The 12,414-nt window shown below is 40.2% G+C and overlaps 1 protein-coding gene across 2 annotated transcripts in view; it reads left to right on the top strand.

Annotated features, from left to right (window-relative positions):
- Nucleotides 1–9,738: 9,738 nt before the first annotated feature.
- Nucleotides 9,739–12,414, top strand: part of LOC109475267 (receptor-type tyrosine-protein phosphatase delta-like) — a 33,823-nt gene continuing 31,147 nt past the window's right edge. For both annotated transcript variants that reach the window (XM_019775865.1, XM_019775866.1), the window contains exon 1: nt 9,739–9,756. The gene's annotated coding sequence lies outside the window, so the exon portion shown is untranslated. The remainder of the gene's footprint in view (nt 9,757–12,414) is intronic.

Below are 12,414 nucleotides of genomic sequence, written 5' to 3' on the forward strand. Positions count from 1 at the left end.
GAGAGAGAGAGAGAGGAGGATCTATCTATCTATCTATCTATCTATCGATCTATCTATCTATCTACTAGTATCTATCTATCTATCTACTTGTAGATAGATCCACCCATTCATTCATCCATCCATCCATCCATCCATCCATCCATCCATTCATCCGTCTATCGATCTCTCCATCCATCCATCCATCCATCCTCTCTCTCTCTCTCTCTCTCTCTCTCTCTCTAGCTACATTGGTGAACAAGTTCAGGGTCATATAATTATGGAAAATTCGGGAATTTTTCACCCTAAAATTCAAACTTGGCGGGGTTTGTGACGTAATGACCCCTGGCCTTCCTGGAAGGGCCACTCCGGAGCCAGGGGTGTGACTCACCGGCCCGGGTCACGTGACGTTCCGATCGAACGGAAGGAAACATGGCGGCGCCTGGGTGAAATCCAGCAACTCTTCGTAAGTTTTCTCCTCTAAATCTCTCATACACACCGCTATTGCTTTAGACTGAGGTTAAATACTATCGTGAACGTTTTATAATCGCCCTAGTCTGTGTTATAAGCGCTTTACGATCGTAGTTTTATCGTAGTGAAGTGATGATGTGAGTGTTTTTGCCGATCGCCTGCCACTAGTACTGGGAGTAGCGCGGTCAGATTTGCGACGAGTTTCGGGTGTCAGCCGCCGCGACGCCAAGCTAGAGACCCAGAGCACAGACCCAGTTTTTTCCGCGCGTGTACGCTCTCAAAAAGAGAGATCGGTCGATTATATGTGTATCTTAGCTAAGTAAAAAGTTGTAGATCGGGGTAAGAGACTGTCCAGGTGCCCTGTTGACCGCAGAACTGCGCCTAGCGACCCGTGGAGTGTCCCGCGACGTCGGATGTTTCTGAAACCTACATGTAGTGTTATTCCTGGAAAACCGTCAGCCACACAGCAAGGGTCCTGTTCCGGTCACGGTCATTGACCCCGGATAAGAAAGCCCTACTGTCTGCCTCAGTGATTTTTTTTTTTCACAAATTATCAGAAAGCTTCGCAAGAAAATATTTTATCCATCTCTTGAGTTTTGTTTCACCTCTGACATTAGATCTAATGTTATTTAACGTTATAAATATAACAGTTACCCTATGTTGTTTCCCTAGTCTTGTATGCTTTGAAATGTGAGAAAAAACAAACAAACAAATAAACAGAACCATAGCAGCCTAGTATTAATCATGCATCAACAGTTTGCCTTGTCATTTTTTTTACCCCTGAAGCAAAAAATACCTGAGTGATTGTGGTAATTAGAGAAAGTGACAGATCAAGCATTGGGGCCCATTAAGGGTTCTTTACAGTACATTACATGTCTTGGCTATGAAAAGCACTATTTTTAAAACTTAAAAGGACATGAACATGTACATACTTGATACTGTATATGCAAGCTTTTATGATTTATCTGATGTTACTTAAGTAGTTACATGTAGTTACAATCCTGATTTTGATTGATTTATGTACTAGTAGTAGCTACAATATGTCTTGGCTATGAAAGCACTACATTGTACTAGTACATGTATTTTTAAAAAGACATAAACATGTACATATATGAAAATGTCATCTTTCCCCTGAAAGTTACTGAAGCAGTTACATGTCCTGATTTTGATTAGCCTTATGTGGTGCCTAAAACCAAACTTGTCCCAAACTTCAAAGAGGCTCCATTTTCTTTCATTACCTGGATGGTTTTACCTAGGTTGGACTTTGGTATCAGGTCTTCTGTTGGAGGTACACTAGAGAACAAGCATCTGGTCATGGTATTTGCACCAATGGCATCCACGGGAATTCCTTAGGTAGTCCTTGACACACTTTACATGTACACCTTCTTCCCCTTCTGATCTTCTATCCACCAGCCAGTTTTAAATTCTGTAACTGATGTATCCAGTGTAAGTTGTTACAACACAGTTTCCCTGATTTATACACATTTGAGTCTTTGTGATTCTATAACTTTTTGAGCTGTCGCGAAGACTTCAAGAGTCAAAGGTTATCTACATACATGTATGTTGATAAAGGTTAGAGTAGACATCCAGGTAATAAGTCACTGATTAAAAGTAGTGGATGCTATCAGAAACGTTTGTCCATCATATCCAGTTGCTTGAGTAACTGTTTTTTTTTTTGGGGGGGGGGTTATCTAAATAATTCATAATATGTTGCAAGTTGCATTTTGATAATTCTTCCATTTCCTGGCTATAATGCTATAATAGCCAAGTATTGCCCAGCAAATCTGTCCAATCTTGAGTGCCGGTTTGGAGACGTGCCAGAGAAAGCTCACATTCTTGAAAGAAGGGTGAGAAACCAACCACAGATGTCCCCTGGTTGTGCAGTTTGTCCTCAGTTAGTCAGTACTTGGTCTGGACAAGCCAAGAGACATTACAGAGGTTTTGAAAGGACTGATAAAATCCTCAAAGATAAGAACTGATTTTCTAAGGTACTTAGCCGGGCTTAAAGGTAATATACAATAAGCAATTAAAAGATGTGTGCTCACATAAGTCAAGTGTTAAAAGTCGGGAAACATTTGGTTTGAAGTGAAATCTTGTGATAAAAGCCTTGGACAAGTTACACAAACCAGGAATGACACTACTGTATCAGCCTGGTATCCAAAATTTAACTTCATTTTAGCTGCCAAGTCTCAAAAATTCATCTTTGTGGAGAGGGTGAAAGAGATTTGGCAGGTCAAACAGTTTGTTTACCAGGCTGAAATGACAGCAGGGAGTAAGTTAAATTGGGAAGTACTAAAATCTGAAGGCCATTAGAAGGTGCATGCCTTTAGCCCCCCTGAACAGCCACAGTACACCGAATTATATTCTTGTTTGTACGTACATGTACATGTATAGGTTTGTTAGAGTGTTAACCATTGCAGAGAAGCCAAAAGTGGTCAAAACACTCCAATGCTGTTGGCTGGGTTCAAAGGCCTCAGATGGTGGACTTATCTTCTGTTGAAAACCTGCCAAAGGTTTGCAAATTACATAAACAAGTCATATGGAAAGCCAGCCAGTTTGGTCCCACGAGTTAAACCAAGTCTGCCGGGCCATTATCGGAATTTGACCATGAGGTTAGTGTAGGCTGAGATTTGCCTGGGTCTGTATTAGTGTAGTAAATCCTATCTCTCAGTCTGTGTAACATTTGTGTAGCCAGCCGTGGTATGCAGCCTTTGCCTGTTTTTGTCTGAGTTGCAGCGACAAGTTTACGTTAGTGTTATCGTCTGGACCGGCTTAGCGTCTGTCACCATGCCTTCGTCTCTTTGGGTCTTTCTGAGTCCTTTTCGGTGCATTTGATTTTGATGCCTTCAGGCCCGAACGGCGTGGATAGAATGACGCACTTGAACCGACCAAAGTCGGCTTTGGTCAAGTCAGCTGTTTGAACTTGCCCTCAGCAACTTTAGTAAGTAGGCTTGACCTTGACTGAGATCCCCATTCTCAGCTGCCCCGTCATTAAATCAAGCACCACTGCAAGCCGTCAATGTCAGGGCCAGGCACCATGAAAAAGGTTGAAGTGCGTAGCCGTGTTGTTTCTTGGGCGCGGCCTGGCGTCAGGTAGAGCTTTGCGGTCACAGGTACTCACAGCCCTATTGTCTCCCAGTCATGATACCCGGCAAATATCCGTCAGCCGATCCTTCGCTGTTCCCTCACTCATGTGAGAGGGTCTGCATGCCCTTTCTCGTAAGGTGTAATCAGGCTTTTTTTTGTCTTCGTAATCCTTATGGCAGCCACCCAAAATCATCGTAATTCATAATCAGTACGTAAGTTGTAACGCATAACTGTTGTAATCAGCTATGTAATTCGTAATCGTTGGTGAAAATTTTGCGTACTTCGTAGTCACTACCCCCCATGCAGGCCCTCCTGCAAGCTCTGGCGTCAGTCCTGCCTTTGTCCAATGACCTGTAGTAACCTCCCCATTAGTGTGTATTCACCAGGAGTGAGTCATCGACTTGGTTTTCAGAGAATGGCTTTTGTCTCATGTAGCGGTGGTGAAAAATGGCCACACCGCAATCCGATTACCCGACATTGTTTTGAGACAAAACAGTAAACTTGCAGGGGCCAGGGGTATTTACAGAAGTTTGCTAGGATCCTTTCATAATCGCATTTAGTTTGTAAACACGTTTGTAATACTAGGTTCTAGAATTGCTCGCTTTCATACACTGTTGTAGGTCCTGTTTCTTAGACAGTAAGTCTTCTTGTGAAAGAAACTGTTGAACTGGGAGTAGCAAAAGACCAAGACTACTTAACCTCAGGTGATGTTATACCTACATGGGTCAGGAGTAGATTACATTGTTGTTAACCTAGACTTTGATAAATTATAGGTGTATGTTTTACACTGCTACTTAACCTTTTGAATCACACAGTCTGTGAAATGACATTAAGCCATAGTAATCGTATGTTCGAGGCAGAGTTTTTTGTCTGGTTGAGGTTGCCCACTTCCGTTTGATAATGCTGTAAGACACCCTTAGCCTTTCCCTGGCCTCGGGCCCTTCGGGATGTGAACTTTACAGAAACTGCTGATGACACACGTCGCAAACTTGTAGTAGTTACTTTTGTTGGAAAATCCTTGCTGCTTTTAATGTATTTATTTGTATCCTCCAATTTGAAAGGCTTGGTGGAAGTACTTATTACAGGTATTGGTCAGGCAAGCCAGGTGAACTTACGGAAATTGTTCATGACACACGTCGCAAACTTGCAACAGTTGCTTTTGTCTGTAAATCCTTGCTTTGGTTTGCATTTACTGCTGCTTTTATAGATTTATTTTTGTCCCCTGTTTTCAAAGGTCCAGAGGAAGTGTTATTGTTCGAGCACGCCGGATGAACTTTACCGCAACTGTTCGTGACACACGTGACAAACTTGTAACATTTGCTTTGTCGGTAAATCCTTGCCTTGGTTTCTATTAGCTACTGCCTTTATACAAGGTGTCTATTTTTGTCCACCATTTTGAAAGGCCCGGAAGAAGTGTCATGCCAGAGCATTTCGCGGATTTCCTTGAGTTAGAACTTAGGCCTCTTATTCTTTAACTTTAAGACATGCTGCATGCTTGGAGTTCAATATCAAGAGTCCTCGAATGCCTTAAGATTAGGTCATATTTCATTTGTGATAGCCGTGTGGCCCAAGGGCTAAGAATAAGAGATATGTGCGCTCCCATACCACAAATGGTCTGGGAAGGACTCTAATTAAAATCATTAATGATAATCATAATTGTGTGAAATACTTTGCAAATTAATTTGAGACATTGTATATCATTATGACATTGTCTTGGATTTGCATTACCAGTATATGATAGGGTCTTGGACTTGGTCTTGGACTCAATTATGATTAACACATCTTTCAGCTGATAAGATGATCACAAGTTTGCCCTGAGAGTTGTTAAAAATTATCCAGTATATCACCTGACGACAGACCAACTTGTACAGGGTGAAGATAGCATCTTATTTGGACAACAATTCAGGAATGTGCAATCTCTGCCAGTCTCAATGGCACCGTGTATACGCCTTCATCCAAATATGGCATCTAGGAATGACTAACACTTGGGGCATTGACCCTGACAGTGGTGTTGAGTGATTGTGCATTTTTGCCACCCAGGATGTGATGTTTTGGGTGGAGATGGGAAAGTCCAATTTTTCTATTGTTCAGATCTGTGCGGAAGGAAGAAATGTTTTGGTTTAAACATTGCCGTGTTGTTTAACGTTGGAATGGATACATTTTCTTCATTCTTGTGAGAAACGGCTTTGAAAATCTTGCTTGCCGAGAATGTAGAATTCAAAGACTTCTAAGTTTTTACTCTTGAGTATGGCAAGAAATACAACTTATACAAGCACAAGTACAACAAGCAAGGCCTATATTCTTTTCCAAACCTCGTAAACAGCCATTAACCTTAACTTAAAACTGCCAGCGAGCTGTTATTCGTGTTTTTCAGGCCAGCTTTGGAATTAGCCCTGGCCATGTTGACAAGGCACAGAAAGATTTGGTAAGAAAAGTAGCCTGTTTTCGTAAGACTCTACCCCGAGTGTACACACGTGTAGCGGCTCCTTTTGCGGCCTCAGGAGCTTATTGGGCTGGAAGGAAGGACCTGCCAGAACCCGGCCAGGAAAACACTTTTGTTAAAATGTCATTTCCCCCAGTAAAACAAGCGTGGAGAAGGAACGTGCACAGGAAATGAAAGTGCGACGCCGCAGACATGTAATTGGCGATCTTGTTGTGCATACATGTGGGGCGTTACGAGTGCCCTGTGCACCTTGCTAGGGGTGTTTTCGGAGGCTGCGGCATGTCATTAAGATTCTTGGCTTATCCCGGGTGATGACACACATTATAGCGGGTGATTGGGCTCGTAATCCTTCTCCAGTTTCACAGCAAGCAGTGGACTCCTGCAAGGGATGACAGCTACACTTCCAATAGTTGCATCGCAGGAATTCAACACTGATAAAGCAAGCATCCAGCCCCAAAGATATGACCACAGTAGGGGGTCTGGTATCCCACTGGGCCCCCCTCCCCCAAAAAATTTACCTTTGACCCTGAGGAGAGTATCAAGGTTCTCCCAAAAAAAATACCCCAGCGCTAGTTGAAAGACAGTATAGGGGGCTAAATCAATACAACAGCGTAAGCAGCTTAGTGAGAATCCTAGCTATATATTGTAGTACTAAAAAGTCTTGTTCCACCTGGAATCACAAGCTTCTTTCTCCTAATGATTTATCACTACAAGTAGGTCGTTGAGTGTTAGTGCTTAATTAGACGTACTGTATGTAGGAACAATACATGGATTAGTGAGAATGCTGGATGTATTCCGTAGTTGTTCCCCTAAATTAATGCAATCAGAATCTTGTTTCTTTCCCCCAATTATTTATCACAGTAGGTCTTTGCGCGTTGGTGCTTAATTACACGTACTGTATGTAGGAACAATACATGGATTTATCATAAAGAGTGTCAGACATAATTAGAATGGAGAAAGGTGAGATCATGAGTCACCTGTGTTGTCTGGAAGGCTAGAGGTCAAAGAGGTCACATTCTATGGTTACACTTTAAAGAAAGGTGAGTCAAAAGTTTATCCTGTCAACAACACCTGGGTGGGTACAGAAGGCCTAGAGGCAGGAGAATATTTCTGCCATTATTTCTACAACACTACAATGTACTACATCCGTGTTTGTATGTTTGGGACATTTTTGTAGTCCTCTATTATTAGAGAAGCTCAAAAATGTTCCAAAACATACAAATGCGGATGTAAATATTGTAGTGCTATAGAAACTTACAAAAATGTCCCAAAACATACAAATATAGATGTAAAACATTGTAGCGTTATTAGAAAAGTACAAAAATTTCCTGAAACATACAAATACGGATGTGAAATATTGTAGTGTTGTAGAAATAAAGGTAGAAGAATTTCTATTAGTCTTTTTTATTGCAAGACAATCTGTAAAAGCTTTTAACCACACACTTGTTTGATGGTGTTTATACTCTATGAGCTTGGTATTGTAATCATGTAACTTAAACCAGTGTGATGTTGTAAATAAATAAATCATAAATCTTTCTGGTTTCATTAGGTCGTATAATTTGATGGCTGTTGGTTTTTACATGGTTTTTTCTTACCTCAGAGTTCAGAGGCTAATGTTAGGTATTGTATGTGTTCTTGTTATGACAAAACTCATTGTCTCTACTTCAATGAGTAAAGAAAATGTTACCATTGTTTATTGTTTTGGGTGTTACCACTGATCGAAAATGCTGTGTTACAAAAGTCAAGGTTTTTGCCATGAAAATATTAATCTCAAGCAGACATTGGGAGGCAAAATTGCAACATTTTTCTAGTACCCTGCTCTGTTACAACCTGCCTTTTAAATAAACGTATTTGGTCTTTCGAAGTTTCGTGACTTCAACCAAAGGGAAACCAGTTTAATTTGGGAAGGGCAACAGAAAGGAAACAGCAGTTTTACCTCCCAACATCTGCTTGGAGATAAGAGGATTGGTACTTGTTGCAGGTCAGTAGCCATGAAAGACACAAATGTTTATCCAAAAGACAGTTGGACGGGTTTCTTATAAGCTTGGTTGGTCTGTGTTTAAATGTCTAACAACTGTCTCTAGCTATTTTCAGCAAAGTACTGTAAACTGCTGACTATGAAGGACTTGTCTGTTCCAAGTGTTTGTTTAAGAGAGGGCTTTTGAGTTGAGTAAACTGTGCAGCAGTAATCCCATACATTGCACTTACACAAGGTACATGAACATGAACTACATGTATGGTGTTGACCTCTCAGTCTTACAGACAATGAAATTCACTTCAAATTCACTGTAAATAAGAACTGCCTAAGAAGATAAAGTCTGGTCACTATACATTGTACAGTGTAGACTGAGTATTCTTGTGACAACCAAAAAGTGGTCAAATCGACCAGGTCATCCCTTCTTGAATGACCAATTGTGTAGGTTTTACTGTATATCATTAAAATCAGGACTAAACTACTGAAATTTTGATTCCTTTTATTGAATTTGTAAATTCAAATCAGGAGGAATTGAGTTGATTCTCAGGCGTTCCAGAGGATCTAAAGATGCCAAGTCTGAAAATTAATGTATTTCCCACTAGGATAAATACTCCTGTTTGTTGTGGTTTTCTTGCTCTTTCACTTTGCATAATTGGCTGATCTCGCTCTTGCTCAGATACAGATCCAAGTACCAAGTAAATGGACCTGGCAGTAACCCAGGGTAATTACCAGATTAATGGGCGAAGGTCTCCCATCTCTGTGTACGGCGTAAAACACTTGTCAAGAGTACTCAGGTCTGTCTGATCATCTTATTTATGTAAACATGCAGACATCACTCTTCTTCTAGCCTGTGTGAAAGCCCTGTGCAGCCTATTGTAAATTCATCTTGAGGGGATTTAACTGCGCGGTAGGGGGGAAAATGAGGCTTTTCCTGTGTTAAAAGTTTTCGCACTACTGCCTCGCAGAATGTGTTACTGAACATGTGAAACTGAAAGAAATATCTATATTTTTGCGATGTGATGATTTTGTGGCAGAAAGATCACTGTGAAAAACACCAACAGTGCAGCAACTTTTGGCAAATGTTACATTTCTATGCAGCCAGTCTACATATTGCCTTTAATGATACCCTCAGCTTTAGTAAGTGTTTTTATGGCCCTGACCTAAATACTGCAAAGATGTCATTAATATTTCATCATTTGGCACATCTGTGTAGCCTAACATTACATGACATTTTTGGCAGTTTACCATATACTTGGTGGATGTTAGAAATTTGAACATCAGATCTGTTTTGTTGTTTCGTTGCTATTGGGAATCATCTCCAAAGAAAAATGTGCTATGTAATAATTATTTTGACCTAATTGGATGCAAACCCGCAGGACACATTCTGTTGTCTAAAAGCAACGATTGATCTTTCTGTCACCAAAAAAAAGCAAGGAGTGATTTTTTTTGTCACCTCCGAAAAAGAAGACATTGACATTGGACATATAGCTCACTGTCTGTCATTCTGGTGCATGGTAAGTTAGAGAGAAAACCTCTCCAAAGCTGTTTAGCTTAGAATCAATTGTGTGTGCGTGATCATTGGGAGACCTCTTGTTTGACCTTTTGCAGAGTGAGTCACTTAGCCCAATTTTATGGTGTATAGGTTGCCTAAATAACTGCCCTGTAGCAGAAGGAAGGATTATCTGGTTGGTTAGCCTGCTTTATCTGAGTCCCGATCTCTGTGTGATTGGAAAGAGGTACAGTTTGAAAAGCAGCAGGGGAGAAGACACCTGTGTAAAGAAGAACCTGTCTTCCATCGAGAAAGGTAACTACGTCTTTCTTTACTTGATTGGCTGGCTATGTCTCTTCAGGGTGTTATGTTTTTACTGACGATGTTTTGCTGTTTGGTTTGGTGGCCACAATTTTAGGAAGGATTAGGAACATGATCCTGCCATATTAATGGACAGCCAATTCTGCCCCTATACCTTTAACTTTTTCCCTGCATCTATTTAAGTTGTGATACCAGGAACTTTTTTTTAAAAGAGAGATTAGACAAAAGGTTACACAACAGTTGGCTAATGATAGGTTCATGCCTACAAAATGTAAGTGGTCATCATGTGTAGGAAGTTTTACTTTTAGATCTTGGAAAGATCAGTGACCTGTAACCATGGGTTTTATATCTACGAGGCAATTTTGGAGTCCAAAGAATAGTTGGAATATCTTGCAATTATCTATGCTAAATGATATGATTTCAACAGTGACACTACATGTAAACACTACAATGAAGAATGATCATTTAGGTGTAGGAGACTAGCTTAAGTCTATTTTTCACATTTGCTGTAGTATGAAGATGATAGAAGTAAACATTCATTTGCATTGTGATATCTATGTCATTGTTCCTTCACGACCTTAGATATTTAGCTTTCTTGAAAAGTTGGCAGTATCCCAAATCGGGGCTAGATCTGTTTCTATATTTCTTAAATTCTAGTATGTTATATTTGAGAAGCATGGTATACATGTATTAATACATAGTGATGAACAGTGAATTACATTTAAGTTGTATTTTACACAAAAGTGCTGTTTTTAGAATCCACTAGTCTTTCTTACATCAAAGTCTTTCTTACATCAAATGTCAACAGAATATGTTCAAAATGTTGGCATATTCATAAATGGAAATCCAGGCTTGTTGGTGTAAGCAGGCTTGTCCAACAGTCATGACTTAAGTGTATTTTTAACTAAATATACATCCAGTATACGCGCATGCCATATCCGTAAAGTATCTAGTAATGATGCAGGGGTATAAAAAGGATGTATACACTTATACACAAGTAATAGACATTTATTAAAGGATCAGATCTGCCCTACGTAAGACGTCATATCCGCTAGCCATATTTGCTCAAAAGCTCTGGCAGCGTGACACACGACTTTGAGATATTAGCAACACTGGCCAAATTTGGCTGAATCTAAAATAGCACATTTAAGTGATATTAAAGGTGAACAATATTCATAGAGAAGTCAAACTCTACTACTGGATAAGAAATGGAGATTACTTCAGACGTTTTGAGTGCCAACTGTTACAGTTGTCTAGAATGAACTGGTAGAACTCCAGTCAACACTCACTACATGTAAACAAGTTGCAGGGCCTGAAATACCACCTGCATACACAGCTTAGTGCAGGTGAAATTGTAGCTTCTGTAGATATCTACCAAGACCTAACCTGCACTGATGCATGTTGTTTGAATGTGTGTGTGTTTGTGGGTTTTTGTTTGCTGTCCCCATGATCTGAGTTGTTACCACCTGTGAAATGCTGAATAAAGAATTCAAATGGTTCATCACTGTTTCCCCAGTGCTGGAATGAAAAAAAAGAAAAAGATTTTGCTTTGGAGACCCAAGTTTGCTTTCAGCCACTGGCCAGGGCTAGCCATGTCTTACCCTTCCAACCAACCTCTTTGATGCTCAGATTCGAATCAGACCCGTGAACTGACAAATTGTTTCCTAGTTCGCCTAAAGCACAACATCTGCCAAAGCAAACCCACCAATCCCATGTGGGAAAATTTCCGCCTCTTTTAAAATCTCAGTAGAAAGTGGCAAAAACTCTTATATATGTCATCATGCTTGTTTTCAAGAAGCCAACCAGACCATTTCCATTAAGCGAGAGACACTCTGGAGATGTAGAGGCCCATGTATCATTTCTAATGGCGAGGTAGGGACAGCGAGTTTACTTTTCTCATCTATGGTCCATTTGTGCCGCAGCAGGCTGTTTATGTACACAGCACTGGGTGAGGAATGGCTGTGACAAAGTGTGGTAAGTTTCAGGCTTTAAAGCTGTTATATCCTGGGGTCTAGAACAGGGCTCCTTCTAGTCCAGCTCTAGACTTTTCTCCGTCCTTTTAGTATTTAGTTTTACGGTTTTAGTTTGACACACTAAAGCTGTGCCAAGCAACAATGGTTAGAGATATCTAGTTTTTGTTTTAAACCCTTTGCAATGCTGTTTTACTACATTTTTAAGGGATAAATGTTGGATATCTTGATTTTGTTTTTGTACAAATTTTGAGGCACTGTTGCAGACCTGAAGAAAATGTCAATCATGATTTATTTTGCAAAAAAAAAAGTATTTGTCCTACCGTACGATTAACTATGGACCCTAACTGGAATTGACATATTAGTGGGCTGTCTATATGCCAGGAAAATGCCAACAAAAGCTAAAAGTTTAAGCAAAATATCAACAAAAGTCAAAAGTTTAAACACAAGTTAAAAGTTAAACTCTCTACATGTACATACAACTCTGCTTGTCAAGTTGAAAATGGCAGTTGTCAATTACTGCATAGCAGCACGTGTAAATAAACGCACATGTCATTAAAATCACATTGGCCCAGCTGCCTTCAGCTCAGAATTCGAAGAAATCCTGATGTATATTGAGCTGCTATATATATATATTCCTCGAATCCATTTGGTTTATCGGTTGTAGACTACTAAGTCTTCC

Source organism: Branchiostoma belcheri, unplaced genomic scaffold (genome assembly GCF_001625305.1).
Source record: "Branchiostoma belcheri isolate BF01 breed outbred unplaced genomic scaffold, Haploidv18h27 scaffold33, whole genome shotgun sequence".
Classification (NCBI taxonomy): Eukaryota; Metazoa; Chordata; class Leptocardii; order Amphioxiformes; family Branchiostomatidae; genus Branchiostoma; species Branchiostoma belcheri.